The following is a 24,218-nucleotide window of genomic DNA, read 5'->3' as shown; positions in this document are numbered from 1 at the left end:
AAATATCAAGGACTCATTGGTCGAATCGCTCTGGAACTGAAATCGGAACGCTCACTGACATTTCCCCTATCTGAAAGTCTGATAAACGCTGGAAAAATGTCTAAGTACAAAAAAAAAATGTTTTCAACTTTTTTCAATTTCACCCCCGTGGGATATATATTCTACCCACACACATTTGGAACTCTCCTGGGGTATCCTCACACATATTATTGCCTCATTTAGTGGATATTTTCACAAAAAAGTGAAATTTTCAAAAATCCAAAATATTGGCTGAAAACGACTAAATATCAAGGACTCATTGGGCGAATCACTCTGGAACTGAAATCGGAACACTCACTGACATTTCCCCTATCTGAAAGTCTGATAAACGCCGGAAAAATGACTAAGTACAAAAAAAAATTTTTTCAACTTTTTTCAATTTTACCCCCGTGGGATATATATTCTACCCACACACATTTGGAACTCTCCTGGGGTATCCTCACACATATTATTCCCTCATTTAGTGGATATTTTCACAAAAAAGTGAAATTTTCAAAAATCCAAAATATTGGCTGAAAATGACTAAATATCAAGGACTCATTGGGCGAATCGCTCTGGAACTGAAATCGGAACACTCACTGACATTTCCCCTATCTGAAAGTCTGATAAACGCCGGAAAAATGACTTAAGTACAAAAAAAAAATTTTTTCAACTTTTTTCAATTTTACCCCCGTGGGATATATATTCTCCCCACACACATATGGAACTATCTTGGGGTATCCTCACACATATTATTCCCTCATTTAGTGGATATTTTCACAAAAAAGTGAAATTTTCAAAAATCCAAAATATTGGCTGAAAACGAATAAATATCAAGGACTCATTGGGAGAATCGCTCTGTAACTGAAATCGGAACACTCACTGACATTTCCCCTATCTGAAAGTCTGATAAACGCCGGAAAAATTACTAAGTCCAAAAAAAAAATGTTTTCAACTTTTTTCAATTTTACCCCCGTGGGATATATATTCTACCCACACACATTTGGAACTCTCCTGGGGTACCCTCACACATATTATTCCCTCATTTAGTGGATATTTTCACAAAAAAGTGAAATTTTCAAAAATCCAAAATATTGGCTGAAAACGACTAAATATCAAGGACTCATTGGTCGAATCGCTCTGGAACTGAAATCGGAACGCTCACTGACATTTCCCCTATCTGAAAGCCTGATGAACGCTGGAAAAATGACTTAAGTCCCCAAAAAAAAATTTTTCAACTTTTTTCAATTTTACCCCCGTGGGATATATATTCTACCCACACACATTTGGAACTCTCCTGGGGTATCCTCACACATATTATTCCCTCATTTAGTGGATATTTTCACAAAAAAGTGAAATTTTCAAAAATCCAAAATATTGGCTGAAAACGACTAAATATCAAGGACTCATTGGGCGAATCGCTCTGGAACTGAAATCGGAACACTCACTGACATTTCCCATATCTGAAAGTCTGATAAACGCCGGAAAAATGACTAAGTCCAAAAAAAAAATGTTTTCAACTTTTTTCAATTTTACCCCCGTGGGATATATATTCTACCCACACACATTTGGAACTCTCCTGGGGTACCCTCACACATATTATTCCCTCATTTAGTGGATATTTTCACAAAAACGTGAAATTTTCAAAAATCCAGAAAATTGGCTGAAAACGACTCAATATCAAGGACTCATTGCGCGAATCGCTCTGGAACTGAAATCCGAACGCTCACTGACATTTCCCCTATCTGAAAGTCTGATAAACGCCGGAAAAATGACTAAGTCCAAAAAAAAAATGTTTTCAACTTTTTTCAATTTTACCCCCGTGGGATTTATATTCTACCCCCACAAATTTGGAACTCTCCTGGGGTATCCTCACACATATTATTCCCTCATTTAGTGGATATTTTCACAAAAAAGTGAAATTTTCAAAAATTCTAAATATTTGCTGAAAACGACTAAATATCAAGGACTCATTGGGCGAATCGCTCTGGAACTGAAATCGGAACACTCACTGACATTTCCCCTATCTGAAAGTCTGATAAACGCCGGAAAAATGACTAAGTACAAAAAAAAAAATGTTTTCAACTTTTTTCAATTTTACCCCCGTGGGATATATATTCTACCCACACACATTTGGAACGCTCCTGGGGTATCCTCACACATATTATTCCCTCATTTAGTGTATATTTTCACAAAAAAGTGAAATTTTCAAAAATCCAAAATATTGGCTGAAAACGACTAAATATCAAGGACTCATTGGTCGAATCGCTCTGGAACTGAAATCGGAACGCTCACTGACATTTCCCCTATCTGAAAGTCTGATAAACGCCGGAAAAATGACTAAGTACAAAAAAAAAATGTTTTCATCTTTTTTCAATTTTACCCCCGTGGGATATATATTCTACCCACACTCATTTGGAACTCTCCTGGGGTATCCTCACACATATTATTCCCTCATTTAGTGGATATTTTCACAAAAAAGTGAAATTTTCAAAAATTCAAAATATTGGCTGAAAACGACTAAATATCAAGGACTCATTGGGCGAATCACTCTGGAACTGAAATCGGAACACTCGCTGACATTTCCCCTATCTGAAAGTCTGATAAACGCCGGAAAAATGACTAAGTACAAAAAAAAAATTTTTCAACTTTTTTCAATTTTACCCCCGTGGGATATATATTCTACCCACACACATTTGGAACTATCTTGGGGTATCCTCACACATATTATTCCCTCATTTAGTGGATATTTTCACAAAAAAGTGAAATTTTCAAAAATCCAAAATATTGGCTGAAAACGACTAAATATCAAGGACTCATTGGTCGAATCGCTCTGGAACTGAAATCGGAACGCTCACTGACATTTCCCCTATCTGAAAGTCTGATAAACGCTGGAAAAATGTCTAAGTACAAAAAAAAAATGTTTTCAACTTTTTTCAATTTCACCCCCGTGGGATATATATTCTACCCACACACATTTGGAACTCTCCTGGGGTATCCTCACACATATTATTGCCTCATTTAGTGGATATTTTCACAAAAAAGTGAAATTTTCAAAAATCCAAAATATTGGCTGAAAACGACTAAATATCAAGGACTCATTGGGCGAATCACTCTGGAACTGAAATCGGAACACTCACTGACATTTCCCCTATCTGAAAGTCTGATAAACGCCGGAAAAATGACTAAGTACAAAAAAAAATTTTTTCAACTTTTTTCAATTTTACCCCCGTGGGATATATATTCTACCCACACACATTTGGAACTCTCCTGGGGTATCCTCACACATATTATTCCCTCATTTAGTGGATATTTTCACAAAAAAGTGAAATTTTCAAAAATCCAAAATATTGGCTGAAAATGACTAAATATCAAGGACTCATTGGGCGAATCGCTCTGGAACTGAAATCGGAACACTCACTGACATTTCCCCTATCTGAAAGTCTGATAAACGCCGGAAAAATGACTTAAGTACAAAAAAAAAATTTTTTCAACTTTTTTCAATTTTACCCCCGTGGGATATATATTCTCCCCACACACATATGGAACTATCTTGGGGTATCCTCACACATATTATTCCCTCATTTAGTGGATATTTTCACAAAAAAGTGAAATTTTCAAAAATCCAAAATATTGGCTGAAAACGAATAAATATCAAGGACTCATTGGGAGAATCGCTCTGTAACTGAAATCGGAACACTCACTGACATTTCCCCTATCTGAAAGTCTGATAAACGCCGGAAAAATTACTAAGTCCAAAAAAAAAATGTTTTCAACTTTTTTCAATTTTACCCCCGTGGGATATATATTCTACCCACACACATTTGGAACTCTCCTGGGGTACCCTCACACATATTATTCCCTCATTTAGTGGATATTTTCACAAAAAAGTGAAATTTTCAAAAATCCAAAATATTGGCTGAAAACGACTAAATATCAAGGACTCATTGGTCGAATCGCTCTGGAACTGAAATCGGAACGCTCACTGACATTTCCCCTATCTGAAAGCCTGATGAACGCTGGAAAAATGACTTAAGTCCCCAAAAAAAAATTTTTCAACTTTTTTCAATTTTACCCCCGTGGGATATATATTCTACCCACACACATTTGGAACTCTCCTGGGGTATCCTCACACATATTATTCCCTCATTTAGTGGATATTTTCACAAAAAAGTGAAATTTTCAAAAATCCAAAATATTGGCTGAAAACGACTAAATATCAAGGACTCATTGGGCGAATCGCTCTGGAACTGAAATCGGAACACTCACTGACATTTCCCATATCTGAAAGTCTGATAAACGCCGGAAAAATGACTAAGTCCAAAAAAAAAATGTTTTCAACTTTTTTCAATTTTACCCCCGTGGGATATATATTCTACCCACACACATTTGGAACTCTCCTGGGGTACCCTCACACATATTATTCCCTCATTTAGTGGATATTTTCACAAAAACGTGAAATTTTCAAAAATCCAGAAAATTGGCTGAAAACGACTCAATATCAAGGACTCATTGCGCGAATCGCTCTGGAACTGAAATCCGAACGCTCACTGACATTTCCCCTATCTGAAAGTCTGATAAACGCCGGAAAAATGACTAAGTCCAAAAAAAAAATGTTTTCAACTTTTTTCAATTTTACCCCCGTGGGATTTATATTCTACCCCCACAAATTTGGAACTCTCCTGGGGTATCCTCACACATATTATTCCCTCATTTAGTGGATATTTTCACAAAAAAGTGAAATTTTCAAAAATTCTAAATATTTGCTGAAAACGACTAAATATCAAGGACTCATTGGGCGAATCGCTCTGGAACTGAAATCGGAACACTCACTGACATTTCCCCTATCTGAAAGTCTGATAAACGCCGGAAAAATGACTAAGTACAAAAAAAAAAATGTTTTCAACTTTTTTCAATTTTACCCCCGTGGGATATATATTCTACCCACACACATTTGGAACGCTCCTGGGGTATCCTCACACATATTATTCCCTCATTTAGTGTATATTTTCACAAAAAAGTGAAATTTTCAAAAATCCAAAATATTGGCTGAAAACGACTAAATATCAAGGACTCATTGGTCGAATCGCTCTGGAACTGAAATCGGAACGCTCACTGACATTTCCCCTATCTGAAAGTCTGATAAACGCCGGAAAAATGACTAAGTACAAAAAAAAAATGTTTTCAACTTTTTTCAATTTTACCCCCGTGGGATATATATTCTACCCACACTCATTTGGAACTCTCCTGGGGTATCCTCACACATATTATTCCCTCATTTAGTGGATATTTTCACAAAAAAGTGAAATTTTCAAAAATTCAAAATATTGGCTGAAAACGACTAAATATCAAGGACTCATTGGGCGAATCGCTCTGGAACTGAAATCGGAACACTCGCTGACATTTCCCCTATCTGAAAGTCTGATAAACGCCGGAAAAATGACTAAGTACAAAAAAAAAATTTTTCAACTTTTTTCAATTTTACCCCCGTGGGATATATATTCTACCCACACACATTTGGAACTATCTTGGGGTATCCTCACACATATTATTCCCTCATTTAGTGGATATTTTCACAAAAAAGTGAAATTTTCAAAAATCCTAAATATTGGCTGAAAACGACTAAATATCAAGGACTCATTGGGCGAATCGCTCTGGAACTGAAATCGGAACACTCACTGACATTTCCCATATCTGAAAGTCTGATAAACGCCGGAAAAATGACTAAGTCCAAAAAAAAATTTTTTTAAACTTTTTTCAATTTTACCCCCGTGGGATATATATTCTACCCACACACATTTGGAACTATCTTGGGGTATCCTCACACATATTATTCCCTCATTTAGTGGATATTTTCACAAAAAAGTGAAATTTTCAAAAATCCAAAATATTGGCTGAAAACGAATAAATATCAAGGACTCATTGGGAGAATCGCTCTGTAACTGAAATCGGAACGCTCACTGACATTTCCCCTATCTGAAAGTCTGATAAACGCCGGAAAAATGACTAAGTACAAAAAAAAATGTTTTCAACTTTTTTCAATTTTACCCCCGTGGGATATATATTCTACCCACACACATTTGGAACTCTCCTGGGGTATCCTCACACATATTATTCCCTCATTTAGTGGATATTTTCACAAAAAAGTGAAATTTTCAAAAATCCAAAATATTGGCTGAAAACGACTAAATATCAAGGACTCATTGGGCGAATCGCTCTGGAACTGAAATCGGAACACTCGCTGACATTTCCCCTATCTGAAAGTCTGATAAACGCCGGAAAAATGACTAAGTACAAAAAAAAAATGTTTTCAACTTTTTTCAATTTTACCCCCGTGGGATATATATTCTACCCACACACATTTGGAACTCTCCTGGGGTATCCTCCACATATTATTCCCTCATTTAGTGGATATTTTCACAAAAAAGTGAAATTTTCAAAAATCCAAAATATTGGCTGAAAATGACTAAATATCAAGGACTCATTGGGCGAATCGCTCTGGAACTGCAATCGGAACACTCACTGACATTTCCCCTATCTGAAAGTCTGATAAACGTCGGAAAAATGACTAAGTACAAAAAAAAAATTTTTTCAACTTTTTTCAATTTTACCCCCGTGGGATATATATTCTACCCACACACATTTGGAACTCTCCTGGGGTATCCTCCACATATTATTCCCTCATTTAGTGGATATTTTCACAAAAAAGTGAAATTTTTAAAAATCCAGAAAATTGGCTGAAAACGACTAAATATCAAGGACTCATTGGGCGAATCGCTCTGGAACTGAAATCAGAACGCTCACTGACATTTCCCCTATCTGAAAGTCTGATAAACGCCGGAAAAATGACTAAGTCCCCAAAAAAAAATTTTTCAATTTTTTTCAATTTTACCCCCGTGGGATATATATTCTACCCACACACATTTGGAACTATCTTGGGGTATCCTCACACATATTATTCTCTCATTTAGTGGATATTTTCACAAAAAAGTGAAATTTTCAAAAATCCAAAATATTGGCTGAAAACGACTAAATATCAAGGACTCATTGGGCGAATCGCTCTGGAACTGAAATCGGAACACTCACTGACATTTCCCATATCTGAAAGTCTGATAAACACCGGACAAAAGACTAAGTCCAAAAAAAAAATTTTTTAAACTTTTTTCAATTTTACCCCCGTGGGATATATATTCTACCCACACACATTTGGAACTCTCCTGGGGTATCCTCACACATATTATTCCCTCATTTAGTGGATATTTTCACAAAAAAGTGAAATTTTCAAAAATCCAAAATATTGGCTGAAAACGACTAAATATCAAGGACTCATTGGGCGAATCGCTCTGGAACTGAAATCGGAACACTCGCTGACATTTCCCCTATCTGAAAGTCTGATAAACGCCGGAAAAATGACTAAGTACAAAAAAAAAATGTTTTCAACTTTTTTCAATTTTACCCCCGTGGGATATATATTCTACCCACACACATTTGGAACTCTCCTGGGGTATCCTCCACATATTATTCCCTCATTTAGTGGATATTTTCACAAAAAAGTGAAATTTTCAAAAATCCAAAATATTGGCTGAAAATGACTAAATATCAAGGACTCATTGGGCGAATCGCTCTGGAACTGCAATCGGAACACTCACTGACATTTCCCCTATCTGAAAGTCTGATAAACGCCGGAAAAATGACTAAGTACAAAAAAAAAATTTTTTCAACTTTTTTCAATTTTACCCCCGTGGGATATGTATTCTACCCACACACATTTGGAACTCTCCTGGGGTATCCTCCACATATTATTCCCTCATTTAGTGGATATTTTCACAAAAAAGTGAAATTTTTAAAAATCCAGAAAATTGGCTGAAAACGACTAAATATCAAGGACTCATTGGGCGAATCGCTCTGGAACTGAAATCGGAACGCTCACTGACATTTCCCCTATCTGAAAGTCTGATAAACGCCGGAAAAATGACTAAGTCCCCCAAAAAAATTTTTCAACTTTTTTCAATTTTACCCCCGTGGGATATATATTCTACCCACACACATTTGAAACTCTCCTGGGGTACCCTCACACATATTATTCCCTCATTTAGTGGATATTTTCACAAAAACGTGAAATTTTCAAAAATTCTAAATATTTGCTGAAAACGACTAAATATCAAGGACTCATTGGGCGAATCGCTCTGGAACTGAAATCGCAACACTCACTGACATTTCCCCTATCTGAAAGTCTGATAAACGCCGGAAAAATGACTAAGTAGAAAAAAAAAATGTTTTCAACTTTTTTCAATTTTACCCCCGTGGGATATATATTCTACCCACACACATTTGGAACGCTCCTGGGGTATCCTCACACATATTATTCCCTCATTTAGTGGATATTTTCACAAAAAAGTGAAATTTTCAAAAATCCAAAATATTGGCTGAAAACGACTAAATATCAAGGACTCATTGGGCGAATCGCTCTGGAACTGAAATCGGAACACTCGCTGACATTTCCCCTATCTGAAAGTCTGATAAACGCCGGAAAAATGACTAAGTACAAAAAAAAAATTTTTCAACTTTTTTCAATTTTACCCCCGTGGGATATATATTCTACCCACACACATTTGGAACTCTCCTGGGGTATCCTCCACATATTATTCCCTCATTTAGTGGATATTTTCACAAAAAAGTGAAATTTTCAAAAATCCAAAATATTGGCTGAAAATGACTAAATATCAAGGACTCATTGGGCGAATCGCTCTGGAACTGCAATCGGAACACTCACTGACATTTCCCCTATCTGAAAGTCTGATAAACGTCGGAAAAATGACTAAGTACAAAAAAAAATTTTTTTCAACTTTTTTCAATTTTACCCCCGTGGGATATATATTCTACCCACACACATTTGGAACTCTCCTGGGGTATCCTCCACATATTATTCCCTCATTTAGTGGATATTTTCACAAAAAAGTGAAATTTTTAAAAATCCAGAAAATTGGCTGAAAACGACTAAATATCAAGGACTCATTGGGCGAATCGCTCTGGAACTGAAATCAGAACGCTCACTGACATTTCCCCTATCTGAAAGTCTGATAAACGCCGGAAAAATGACTAAGTCCCGAAAAAAAAATTTTTCAACTTTTTTCAATTTTACCCCCGTGGGATATATATTCTACCCACACACATTTGGAACTATCTTGGGGTATCCTCACACATATTATTCTCTCATTTAGTGGATATTTTCACAAAAAAGTGAAATTTTCAAAAATCCAAAATATTGGTTGAAAACGACTAAATATCAAGGACTCATTGGGCGAATCGCTCTGGAACTGAAATCGGAACACTCACTGACATTTCCCATATGTGAAAGTCTGATAAACACCGGACAAAAGACTAAGTCCAAAAAAAAATTTTTTTAAACTTTTTTCAATTTTACCCCCGTGGGATATATATTCTACCCACACACATTTGGAACTCTCCTGGGGTATCCTCACACATATTATTCCCTCATTTAGTGGATATTTTCACAAAAAAGTGAAATTTTCAAAAATCCAAAATATTGGCTGAAAACGACTAAATATCAAGGACTCATTGGGCGAATCGCTCTGGAACTGAAATCGGAACACTCGCTGACATTTCCCCTATCTGAAAGTCTGATAAACGCCGGAAAAATGACTAAGTACAAAAAAAAAATGTTTTCAACTTTTTTCAATTTTACCCCCGTGGGATATATATTCTACCCACACACATTTGGAACTCTCCTGGGGTATCCTCCACATATTATTCCCTCATTTAGTGGATATTTTCACAAAAAAGTGAAATTTTCAAAAATCCAAAATATTGGCTGAAAATGACTAAATATCAAGGACTCATTGGGCGAATCGCTCTGGAACTGCAATCGGAACACTCACTGACATTTCCCCTATCTGAAAGTCTGATAAACGCCGGAAAAATGACTAAGTACAAAAAAAAAATTTTTTCAACTTTTTTCAATTTTACCCCCGTGGGATATGTGTTCTACCCACACACATTTGGAACTCTCCTGGGGTATCCTCCACATATTATTCCCTCATTTAGTGGATATTTTCACAAAAAAGTGAAATTTTTAAAAATCCAGAAAATTGGCTGAAAACGACTAAATATCAAGGACTCATTGGGCGAATCGCTCTGGAACTGAAATCGGAACGCTCACTGACATTTCCCCTATCTGAAAGTCTGATAAACGCCGGAAAAATGACTAAGTCCCCCAAAAAAATTTTTCAACTTTTTTCAATTTTACCCCCGTGGGATATATATTCTACCCACACACATTTGAAACTCTCCTGGGGTACCCTCACACATATTATTCCCTCATTTAGTGGATATTTTCACAAAAACGTGAAATTTTCAAAAATTCTAAATATTTGCTGAAAACGACTAAATATCAAGGACTCATTGGGCGAATCGCTCTGGAACTGAAATCGCAACACTCACTGACATTTCCCCTATCTGAAAGTCTGATAAACGCCGGAAAAATGACTAAGTACAAAAAAAAAATGTTTTCAACTTTTTTCAATTTTACCCCCGTGGGATATATATTCTACCCACACACATTTGGAACGCTCCTGGGGTATCCTCACACATATTATTCCCTCATTTAGTGGATATTTTCACAAAAAAGTGAAATTTTCAAAAATCCAAAATATTGGCTGAAAACGACTAAATATCAAGGACTCATTGGGCGAATCGCTCTGGAACTGAAATCGGAACACTCGCTGACATTTCCCCTATCTGAAAGTCTGATAAACGCCGGAAAAATGACTAAGTACAAAAAAAAAATTTTTCAACTTTTTGCAATTTTACCCCCGTGGGATATATATTCTACCCACACACATTTGGAACTATCTTGGGGTATCCTCACACATATTATTCCCTCATTTAGTGGATATTTTCACAAAAAAGTGAAATTTTCAAAAATCCAAAATATTGGCTGAAAACGACTAAATATCAAGGACTCATTGGGCGAATCGCTCTGGAACTGCAATCGGAACACTCACTGACATTTCCCCTATCTGAAAGTCTGATAAACGTCGGAAAAATGACTAAGTACAAAAAAAAAATTTTTTCAACTTTTTTCAATTTTACCCCTGTGGGATATATATTCTACCCACACACATTTGGAACTCTCCTGGGGTATCCTCCACTTATTATTCCCTCATTTAGTGGATATTTTCACAAAAAAGTGAAATTTTTAAAAATCCAGAAAATTGGCTGAAAACGACTAAATATCAAGGACTCATTGGGAGAATCGCTCTGTAACTGAAATCGGAACGCTCACTGACATTTCCCCTATCTGAAAGTCTGATAAACGCCGGAAAAATGACTAAGTACAAAAAAAAATGTTTTCAACTTTTTTCAATTTTACCCCCGTGGGATATATATTCTACCCACACACATTTGGAACTCTCCTGGGGTATCCTCACACATATTATTCCCTCATTTAGTGGATATTTTCACAAAAAAGTGAAATTTTCAAAAATCCAAAATATTGGCTGAAAACGACTAAATATCAAGGACTCATTGGGCGAATCGCTCTGGAACTGCAATCGGAACACTCACTGACATTTCCCCTATCTGAAAGTCTGATAAACGTCGGAAAAATGACTAAGTACAAAAAAAAAATTTTTTCAACTTTTTTCAATTTTACCCCCGTGGGATATATATTCTACCCACACACATTTGGAACTCTCCTGGGGTATCCTCCACTTATTATTCCCTCATTTAGTGGATATTTTCACAAAAAAGTGAAATTTTTAAAAATCCAGAAAATTGGCTGAAAACGACTAAATATCAAGGACTCATTGGGCGAATCGCTCTGGAACTGAAATCAGAACGCTCACTGACATTTCCCCTATCTGAAAGTCTGATAAACGCCGGAAAAATGACTAAGTCCCCAAAAAAAAATTTTTCAACTTTTTTCAATTTTACCCCCGTGGGATATATATTCTACCCACACACATTTGGAACTATCTTGGGGTATCCTCACACATATTATTCCCTCATTTAGTGGATATTTTCACAAAAAAGTGAAATTTTCAAAAATCCAAAATATTGGCTGAAAACGAATAAATATCAAGGACTCATTGGGAGAATCGCTCTGTAACTGAAATCGGAACGCTCACTGACATTTCCCCTATCTGAAAGTCTGATAAACGCCGGAAAAATGACTAAGTACAAAAAAAAATGTTTTCAACTTTTTTCAATTTTACCCCCGTGGGATATATATTCTACCCACACACATTTGGAACTCTCCTGGGGTATCCTCACACATATTATTCCCTCATTTAGTGGATATTTTCACAAAAAAGTGAAATTTTCAAAAATCCAAAATATTGGCTGAAAACGACTAAATATCAAGGACTCATTGGGCGAATCGCTCTGGAACTGCAATCGGAACACTCACTGACATTTCCCCTATCTGAAAGTCTGATAAACGTCGGAAAAATGACTAAGTACAAAAAAAAAATTTTTTCAACTTTTTTCAATTTTACCCCCGTGGGATATATATTCTACCCACACACATTTGGAACTCTCCTGGGGTATCCTCCACTTATTATTCCCTCATTTAGTGGATATTTTCACAAAAAAGTGAAATTTTTAAAAATCCAGAAAATTGGCTGAAAACGACTAAATATCAAGGACTCATTGGGCGAATCGCTCTGGAACTGAAATCAGAACGCTCACTGACATTTCCCCTATCTGAAAGTCTGATAAACGCCGGAAAAATGACTAAGTCCCCAAAAAAAAATTTTTCAACTTTTTTCAATTTTACCCCCGTGGGATATATATTCTACCCACACACATTTGGAACTATCTTGGGGTATCCTCACACATATTATTCTCTCATTTAGTGGATATTTTCACAAAAAAGTGAAATTTTCAAAAATCCAAAATATTGGCTGAAAACGACTAAATATCAAGGACTCATTGGGCGAATCGCTCTGGAACTGAAATCGGAACACTCACTGACATTTCCCATATCTGAAAGTCTGATAAACGCCGGACAAAAAACTAAGTCCAAAAAAAAAATTTTTTAAACTTTTTTCAATTTTACCCCCGTGGGATATATATTCTACCCACACACATTTGGAACTCTCCTGGGGTATCCTCACACATATTATTCCCTCATTTAGTGGATATTTTCACAAAAAAGTGAAATTTTCAAAAATCCAAAATATTGGCTGAAAACGACTAAATATCAAGGACTCATTGGGCGAATCGCTCTGGAACTGAAATCGGAACACTCGCTGACATTTCCCCTATCTGAAAGTCTGATAAACGCCGGAAAAATGACTAAGTACAAAAAAAAAATGTTTTCAACTTTTTTCAATTTTACCCCCGTGGGATATATATTCTACCCACACACATTTGGAACTCTCCTGGGGTATCCTCCACATATTATTCCCTCATTTAGTGGATATTTTCACAAAAAAGTGAAATTTTCAAAAATCCAAAATATTGGCTGAAAATGACTAAATATCAAGGACTCATTGGGCGAATCGCTCTGGAACTGCAATCGGAACACTCACTGACATTTCCCCTATCTGAAAGTCTGATAAACGCCGGAAAAATGACTAAGTACAAAAAAAAAATTTTTTCAACTTTTTTCAATTTTACCCCCGTGGGATATGTATTCTACCCACACACATTTGGAACTCTCCTGGGGTACCCTCACACATATTATTCCCTCATTTAGTGGATATTTTCACAAAAACGTGAAATTTTCAAAAATTCTAAATATTTGCTGAAAACGACTAAATATCAAGGACTCATTGGGCGAATCGCTCTGGAACTGAAATCGCAACACTCACTGACATTTCCCCTATCTGAAAGTCTGATAAACGCCGGAAAAATGACTAAGTACAAAAAAAAAATGTTTTCAACTTTTTTCAATTTTACCCCCGTGGGATATATATTCTACCCACACACATTTGGAACGCTCCTGGGGTATCCTCACACATATTATTCCCTCATTTAGTGGATATTTTCACAAAAAAGTGAAATTTTCAAAAATCCAAAATATTGGCTGAAAACGACTAAATATCAAGGACTCATTGGGCGAATCGCTCTGGAACTGAAATCGGAACACTCGCTGACATTTCCCCTATCTGAAAGTCTGATAAACGCCGGAAAAATGACTAAGTACAAAAAAAAAATTTTTCAACTTTTTTCAATTTTACCCCCGTGGGATATATATTCTACCCACACACATTTGGAACTATCTTGGGGTATCCTCACACATATTATTCCCTCATTTAGTGGATATTTTCACAAAAAAGTGAAATTTTCAAAAATCCTAAATATTGGCTGAAAACGACTAAATATCAAGGACTCATTGGGCGAATCGCTCTGGAACTGAAATCGGAACACTCACTGACATTTCCCATATCTGAAATTCTGATAAACGCCGGAAAAATGACTAAGTCCAAAAAAAAATTTTTTAAACTTTTTTCAATTTTACCCCCGTGGGATATATATTCTACCCACACACATTTGGAACTATCTTGGGGTATCCTCACACATATTATTCCCTCATTTAGTGGATATTTTCACAAAAAAGTGAAATTTTCAAAAATCCAAAATATTGGCTGAAAACGAATAAATATCAAGGACTCATTGGGAGAATCGCTCTGTAACTGAAATCGGAACGCTCACTGACATTTCCCCTATCTGAAAGTCTGATAAACGCCGGAAAAATGACTAAGTACAAAAAAAAATGTTTTCAACTTTTTTCAATTTTACCCCCGTGGGATATATATTCTACCCACACACATTTGGAACTCTCCTGGGGTATCCTCACACATATTATTCCCTCATTTAGTGGATATTTTCACAAAAAAGTGAAATTTTCAAAAATCCAAAATATTGGCTGAAAACGAATAAATATCAAGGACTCATTGGGAGAATCGCTCTGTAACTGAAATCGGAACACTCACTGACATTTCCCATATCTGAAAGTCTGATAAACGCCGGACAAAAGACTAAGTCCAAAAAAAAAAATTTTTAAACTTTTTTCAATTTTACCCCCGTGGGATATATATTCTACCCACACACATTTGGAACTCTCCTGGGGTATCCTCACACATATTATTCCCTCATTTAGTGGATATTTTCACAAAAAAGTGAAATTTTCAAAAATCCAAAATATTGGCTGAAAACGACTAAATATCAAGGACTCATTGGGCGAATCGCTCTGGAACTGAAATCGGAACACTCGCTGACATTTCCCCTATCTGAAAGTCTGATAAACGCCGGAAAAATGACTAAGTACAAAAAAAAAATGTTTTCAACTTTTTTCAATTTTACCCCCGTGGGATATATATTCTACCCACACACATTTGGAACTCTCCTGGGGTATCCTCCACATATTATTCCCTCATTTAGTGGATATTTTCACAAAAAAGTGAAATTTTCAAAAATCCAAAATATTGGCTGAAAATGACTAAATATCAAGGACTCATTGGGCGAATCGCTCTGGAACTGCAATCGGAACACTCACTGACATTTCCCCTATCTGAAAGTCTGATAAACGCCGGAAAAATGACTAAGTCCCCCAAAAAAATGTTTTCAACTTTTTTCAATTTTACCCCCGTGGGATATATATTCTACCCACACACATTTGGAACGCTCCTGGGGTATCCTCACACATATTATTCCCTCATTTAGTGGATATTTTCACAAAAAAGTGAAATTTTCAAAAATCCAAAATATTGGCTGAAAACGACTAAATATCAAGGACTCATTGGGCGAATCGCTCTGGAACTGAAATCGGAACACTCGCTGACATTTCCCCTATCTGAAAGTCTGATAAACGCCGGAAAAATGACTAAGTACAAAAAAAAAATTTTTCAACTTTTTTCAATTTTACCCCCGTGGGATATATATTCTACCCACACACATTTGGAACTATCTTGGGGTATCCTCACACATATTATTCCCTCATTTAGTGGATATTTTCACAAAAAAGTGAAATTTTCAAAAATCCTAAATATTGGCTGAAAACGACTAAATATCAAGGACTCATTGGGCGAATCGCTCTGGAACTGAAATCGGAACACTCACTGACATTTCCCATATCTGAAATTCTGATAAACGCCGGAAAAATGACTAAGTCCAAAAAAAAATTTTTTTAAACTTTTTTCAATTTTACCTCCGTGGGATATATATTCTACCCACACACATTTGGAACTATCTTGGGGTATCCTCACACATATTATTCCCTCATTTAGTGGATATTTTCACAAAAAAGTGAAATTTTCAAAAATCCAAAATATTGGCTGAAAACGAATAAATATCAAGGACTCATTGGGAGAATCGCTCTGTAACTGAAATCGGAACGCTCACTGACATTTCCCCTATCTGAAAGTCTGATAAACGCCGGAAAAATGACTAAGTACAAAAAAAAATGTTTTCAACTTTTTTCAATTTTACCCCCGTGGGATATATATTCTACCCACACACATTTGGAACTCTCCTGGGGTATCCTCACACATATTATTCCCTCATTTAGTGGATATTTTCACAAAAAAGTGAAATTTTCAAAAATCCAAAATATTGGCTGAAAACGACTAAATATCAAGGACTCATTGGTCGAATCGCTCTGGAACTGAAATCGGAACGCTCACTGACATTTCCCCTATCTGAAAGTCTGATAAACGCTGGAAAAATGACTAAGTCCAGAAAAAAAAAATTTTTCAACTTTTTTCAATTTTACCCCCGTGGGATATATATTCTACCCACACACATTTGGAACTCTCCTGGGGTATCCTCACACATATTATTCCCTCATTTAGTGGATATTTTCACAAAAAAGTGAAATTTTCAAAAATCCAAAATATTGGCTGAAAACGACTAAATATCAAGGACTCATTGGGCGAATCGCTCTGGAACTGAAATCGGAACACTCGCTGACATTTCCCCTATCTGAAAGTCTGATAAACGCCGGAAAAATGACTAAGTCCCCAAAAAAAAATTTTTCAACTTTTTTCAATTTTACCCCCGTGGGATATATATTCTACCCACACACATTTGGAACTATCTTGGGGTATCCTCACACATATTATTCTCTCATTTAGTGGATATTTTCACAAAAAAGTGAAATTTTCAAAAATCCAAAATATTGGCTGAAAACGACTAAATATCAAGGACTCATTGGGCGAATCGCTCTGGAACTGAAATCGGAACACTCACTGACATTTCCCATATCTGAAAGTCTGATAAACGCCGGACAAAAGACTAAGTCCAAAAAAAAAAATTTTTAAACTTTTTTCAATTTTACCCCCGTGGGATATATATTCTACCCACACACATTTGGAACTCTCCTGGGGTATCCTCACACATATTATTCCCTCATTTAGTGGATATTTTCACAAAAAAGTGAAATTTTCAAAAATCCAAAATATTGGCTGAAAACGACTAAATATCAAGGACTCATTGGGCGAATCGCTCTGGAACTGAAATCGGAACACTCGCTGACATTTCCCCTATCTGAAAGTCTGATAAACGCCGGAAAAATGACTAAGTACAAAAAAAAAATTTTTCAACTTTTTTCAATTTTACCCCCGTGGGATATATATTCTACCCACACACATTTGGAACGCTCCTGGGGTATCCTCACACATATTATTCCCTCATTTAGTGTATATTTTCACAAAAAAGTGAAATTTTCAAAAATCCAAAATATTGGCTGAAAACGACTAAATATCAAGGACTCATTGGTCGAATCGCTCTGGAACTGAAATCGGAACGCTCACTGACATTTCCCCTATCTGAAAGTCTGATAAACGCCGGAAAAATGACTAAGTACAAAAAAAAAATGTTTTCAACTTTTTTCAATTTTACCCCCGTGGGATATATATTCTACCCACACTCATTTGGAACTCTCCTGGGGTATCCTCACACATATTATTCCCTCATTTAGTGGATATTTTCACAAAAAAGTGAAATTTTCAAAAATTCAAAATATTGGCTGAAAACGACTAAATATCAAGGACTCATTGGGCGAATCGCTCTGGAACTGAAATCGAAACACTCGCTGACATTTCCCCTATCTGAAAGTCTGATAAACGCCGGAAAAATGACTAAGTACAAAAAAAAAATTTTTCAACTCTTTTCAATTTTACCCCCGTGGGATATATATTCTACCCACACACATTTGGAACTATCTTGGGGTATCCTCACACATATTATTCCCTCATTTAGTGGATATTTTCACAAAAAAGTGAAATTTTCAAAAATCCTAAATATTGGCTGAAAACGACTAAATATCAAGGACTCATTGGGCGAATCGCTCTGGAACTGAAATCGGAACACTCACTGACATTTCCCATATCTGAAAGTCTGATAAACGCCGGAAAAATGACTAAGTCCAAAAAAAAATTTTTTTAAACTTTTTTCAATTTTACCCCCGTGGGATATATATTCTACCCACACACACTTGGAACTATCTTGGGGTATCCTCACACATATTATTCCCTCATTTAGTGGATATTTTCACAAAAAAGTGAAATTTTCAAAAATCCAAAATATTGGCTGAAAACGAATAAATATCAAGGACTCATTGGGAGAATCGCTCTGTAACTGAAATCGGAACGCTCACTGACATTTCCCCTATCTGAAAGTCTGATAAACGCCGGAAAAATGACTAAGTACAAAAAAAAATGTTTTCAACTTTTTTCAATTTTACCCCCGTGGGATATATATTCTACCCACACACATTTGGAACTCTCCTGGGGTATCCTCACACATATTATTCCCTCATTTAGTGGATATTTTCACAAAAAAGTGAAATTTTCAAAAATCCAAAATATTGGCTGAAAACGACTAAATATCAAGGACTCATTGGTCGAATCGCTCTGGAACTGAAATCGGAACGCTCACTGACATTTCCCCTATCTGAAAGTCTGATAAACGCTGGAAAAATGACTAAGTCCAGAAAAAAAATATTTTTCAACTTTTTTCAATTTTACCCCCGTGGGATATATATTCTACCCACACACATTTGGAACTATCTTGGGGTATCCTCACACATATTATTCTCTCATTTAGTGGATATTTTCACAAAAAAGTGAAATTTTCAAAAATCCAAAATATTGGCTGAAAACGACTAAATATCAAGGACTCATTGGGCGAATCGCTCTGGAACTGAAATCGGAACACTCACTGACATTTCCCATATCTGAAAGTCTGATAAACGCCGGACAAAAGACTAAGTCCAAAAAAAAATTTTTTAAACTTTTTTCAATTTTACCCCCGTGGGATATATATTCTACCCACACACATTTGGAACTCTCCTGGGGTATCCTCACACATATTATTCCCTCATTTAGTGGATATTTTCACAAAAAAGTGAAATTTTCAAAAATCCAAAATATTGGCTGAAAACGACTAAATATCAAGGACTCATTGGGCGAATCGCTCTGGAACTGAAATCGGAACACTCGCTGACATTTCCCCTATCTGAAAGTCGGATAAACGCCGGAAAAATGACTAAGTACAAAAAAAAAAAGTTTTCAACTTTTTTCAATTTTACCCCCGTGGGATATATATTCTACCCACACACATTTGGAACGCTCCTGGGGTATCCTCACACATATTATTCCCTCATTTAGTGTATATTTTCACAAAAAAGTGAAATTTTCAAAAATCCAAAATATTGGCTGAAAACGACTAAATATCAAGGACTCATTGGTCGAATCGCTCTGGAACTGAAATCGGAACGCTCACTGACATTTCCCCTATCTGAAAGTCTGATAAACGCCGGAAAAATGACTAAGTACAAAAAAAAAAATGATTTCAACTTTTTTCAATTTTACCCCCGTGGGATATATATTCTACCCACACTCATTTGGAACTCTCCTGGGGTATCCTCACACATATTATTCCCTCATTTAGTGGATATTTTCACAAAAAAGTGAAATTTTCAAAAATTCAAAATATTGGCTGAAAACGACTAAATATCAAGGACTCATTGGGCGAATCGCTCTGGAACTGAAATCGAAACACTCGCTGACATTTCCCCTATCTGAAAGTCTGATAAACGCCGGAAAAATGACTAAGTACAAAAAAAAAATGTTTTCAACTTTTTTCAATTTTACCCCCGTGGGATTTATATTCTACCCCCACAAATTTGGAACTCTCCTGGGGTATCCTCACACATATTATTCCCTCATTTAGTGGATATTTTCACAAAAAAGTGAAATTTTCAAAAATTCAAAATATTTGCTGAAAACGACTAAATATCAAGGACTCATTTTGCGAATCGCTCTGGAACTGAAATCGGAACACTCACTGACATTTCCCCTATCTGAAAGTCTGATAAACGCCGGAAAAATGACTAAGTACAAAAAAAAAATGTTTTCAACTTTTTTCAATTTTACCCCCGTGGGATATATATTCTACCCACACACATTTGGAACTCTCCTGGGGTATCCTCACACATATTATTCCCTCATTTAGTGGATATTTTCACAAAAAAGTGAAATTTTCAAAAATCCAAAATATTGGCTGAAAACGACTAAATATCAAGGACTCATTGGGCGAATCGCTCTGGAACTGAAATCGGAACACTCGCTGACATTTCCCCTATCTGAAAGTCTGATAAACGCCGGAAAAATGACTAAGTACAAAAAAAAAATTTTTCAACTTTTTTCAATTTTACCCCCGTGGGATATATATTCTACCCACACACATTTGGAACTATCTTGGGGTATCCTCACACATATTATTCCCTCATTTAGTGGATATTTTCACAAAAAAGTGAAATTTTCAAAAATCCTAAATATTGGCTGAAAACGACTAAATATCAAGGACTCATTGGGCGAATCGCTCTGGAACTGAAATCGGAACACTCACTGACATTTCCCATATCTGAAAGTCTGATAAACGCCGGAAAAATGACTAAGTCCAAAAAAAAATTTTTTTAAACTTTTTTCAATTTTACCCCCGTGGGATATATATTCTACCCACACACACTTGGAACTATCTTGGGGTATCCTCACACATATTATTCCCTCATTTAGTGGATATTTTCACAAAAAAGTGAAATTTTCAAAAATCCAAAATATTGGCTGAAAACGAATAAATATCAAGGACTCATTGGGAGAATCGCTCTGTAACTGAAATCGGAACGCTCACTGACATTTCCCCTATCTGAAAGTCTGATAAACGCCGGAAAAATGACTAAGTACAAAAAAAAATGTTTTCAACTTTTTTCAATTTTACCCCCGTGGGATATATATTCTACCCACACACATTTGGAACTCTCCTGGGGTATCCTCACACATATTATTCCCTCATTTAGTGGATATTTTCACAAAAAAGTGAAATTTTCAAAAATCCAAAATATTGGCTGAAAACGACTAAATATCAAGGACTCATTGGTCGAATCGCTCTGGAACTGAAATCGGAACGCTCACTGACATTTCCCCTATCTGAAAGTCTGATAAACGCTGGAAAAATGACTAAGTCCAGAAAAAAAAAATTTTTCAACTTTTTTCAATTTTACCCCCGTGGGATATATATTCTACCCACACACATTTGGAACTCTCCTGGGGTATCCTCACACATATTATTCCCTCATTTAGTGGATATTTTCACAAAAAAGTGAAATTTTCAAAAATCCAAAATATTGGCTGAAAACGACTAAATATCAAGGACTCATTGGGCGAATCGCTCTGGAACTGAAATCGGAACACTCGCTGACATTTCCCCTATCTGAAAGTCTGATAAACGCCGGAAAAATGACTAAGTCCCCAAAAAAAAATTTTTCAACTTTTTTCAATTTTACCCCCGTGGGATATATATTCTACCCACACACATTTGGAACTATCTTGGGGTATCCTCACACATATTATTCTCTCATTTAGTGGATATTTTCACAAAAAAGTGAAATTTTCAAAAATCCAAAATATTGGCTGAAAACGACTAAATATCAAGGACTCATTGGGCGAATCGCTCTGGAACTGAAATCGGAACACTCACTGACATTTCCCATATCTGAAAGTCTGATAAACGCCGGACAAAAGACTAAGTCCAAAAAAAAAATTTTTTAAACTTTTTTCAATTTTACCCCCGTGGGATATATATTCTACCCACACACATTTGGAACTCTCCTGGGGTATCCTCACACATATTATTCCCTCATTTAGTGGATATTTTCACAAAAAAGTGAAATTTTCAAAAATCCAAAATATTGGCTGAAAACGACTAAATATCAAGGACTCATTGGGCGAATCGCTCTGGAACTGAAATCGGAACACTCGCTGACATTTCCCCTATCTGAAAGTCGGATAAACGCCGGAAAAATGACTAAGTACAAAAAAAAAAAGTTTTCAACTTTTTTCAATTTTACCCCCGTGGGATATATATTCTACCCACACACATTTGGAACGCTCCTGGGGTATCCTCACACATATTATTCCCTCATTTAGTGTATATTTTCACAAAAAAGTGAAATTTTCAAAAATCCAAAATATTGGCTGAAAACGACTAAATATCAAGGACTCATTGGTCGAATCGCTCTGGAACTGAAATCGGAACGCTCACTGACATTTCCCCTATCTGAAAGTCTGATAAACGCCGGAAAAATGACTAAGTACAAAAAAAAAATGATTTCAACTTTTTTCAATTTTACCTCCGTGGGATATATATTCTACCCACACTCATTTGGAACTCTCCTGGGGTATCCTCACACATATTATTCCCTCATTTAGTGGATATTTTCACAAAAAAGTGAAATTTTCAAAAATTCAAAATATTGGCTGAAAACGACTAAATATCAAGGACTCATTGGGCGAATCGCTCTGGAACTGAAATCGAAACACTCGCTGACATTTCCCCTATCTGAAAGTCTGATAAACGCCGGAAAAATGACTAAGTACAAAAAAAAAATGTTTTCAACTTTTTTCAATTTTACCCCCGTGGGATTTATATTCTACCCCCACAAATTTGGAACTCTCCTGGGGTATCCTCACACATATTATTCCCTCATTTAGTGGATATTTTCACAAAAAAGTGAAATTTTCAAAAATCCAAAATATTGGCTGAAAACGACTAAATATCAAGGACTCATTGGGCGAATCGCTCTGGAACTGAAATCGGAACACTCGCTGACATTTCCCCTATCTGAAAGTCTGATAAACGCCGGAAAAATGACTAAGTACAAAAAAAAAATTTTTCAACTTTTTTCAATTTTACCCCCGTGGGATATATATTCTACCCACACACATTTGGAACTATCTTGGGGTATCCTCACACATATTATTCCCTCATTTAGTGGATATTTTCACAAAAAAGTGAAATTTTCAAAAATCCTAAATATTGGCTGAAAACGACTAAATATCAAGGACTCATTGGGCGAATCGCTCTGGAACTGAAATCGGAACACTCACTGACATTTCCCATATCTGAAAGTCTGATAAACGCCGGAAAAATGACTAAGTCCAAAAAAAAATTTTTTTAAACTTTTTTCAATTTTACCCCCGTGGGATATATATTCTACCCACACACACTTGGAACTATCTTGGGGTATCCTCACACATATTATTCCCTCATTTAGTGGATATTTTCACAAAAAAGTGAAATTTTCAAAAATCCAAAATATTGGCTGAAAACGAATAAATATCAAGGACTCATTGGGAGAATCGCTCTGTAACTGAAATCGGAACGCTCACTGACATTTCCCCTATCTGAAAGTCTGATAAACGCCGGAAAAATGACTAAGTACAAAAAAAAATGTTTTCAACTTTTTTCAATTTTACCCCCGTGGGATATATATTCTACCCACACACATTTGGAACTCTCCTGGGGTATCCTCACACATATTATTCCCTCATTTAGTGGATATTTTCACAAAAAAGTGAAATTTTCAAAAATCCAAAATATTGGCTGAAAACGACTAAATATCAAGGACTCATTGGTCGAATCGCTCTGGAACTGAAATCGGAACGCTCACTGACATTTCCCCTATCTGAAAGTCTGATAAACGCTGGAAAAATGACTAAGTCCAGAAAAAAAAAATTTTTCAACTTTTTTCAATTTTACCCCCGTGGGATATATATTCTACCCACACACATTTGGAACTCTCCTGGGGTATCCTCACACATATTATTCCCTCATTTAGTGGATATTTTCACAAAAAAGTGAAATTTTCAAAAATCCAAAATATTGGCTGA

This window comes from Phyllobates terribilis, unplaced genomic scaffold (assembly GCF_046119375.1).
Source record: "Phyllobates terribilis strain yellow unplaced genomic scaffold, ASM4611937v1 Scaffold_13__5_contigs__length_258822181, whole genome shotgun sequence".
Taxonomy (NCBI): domain Eukaryota; kingdom Metazoa; phylum Chordata; class Amphibia; order Anura; family Dendrobatidae; genus Phyllobates; species Phyllobates terribilis.
This window is presented reverse-complemented; position numbering follows the sequence as displayed.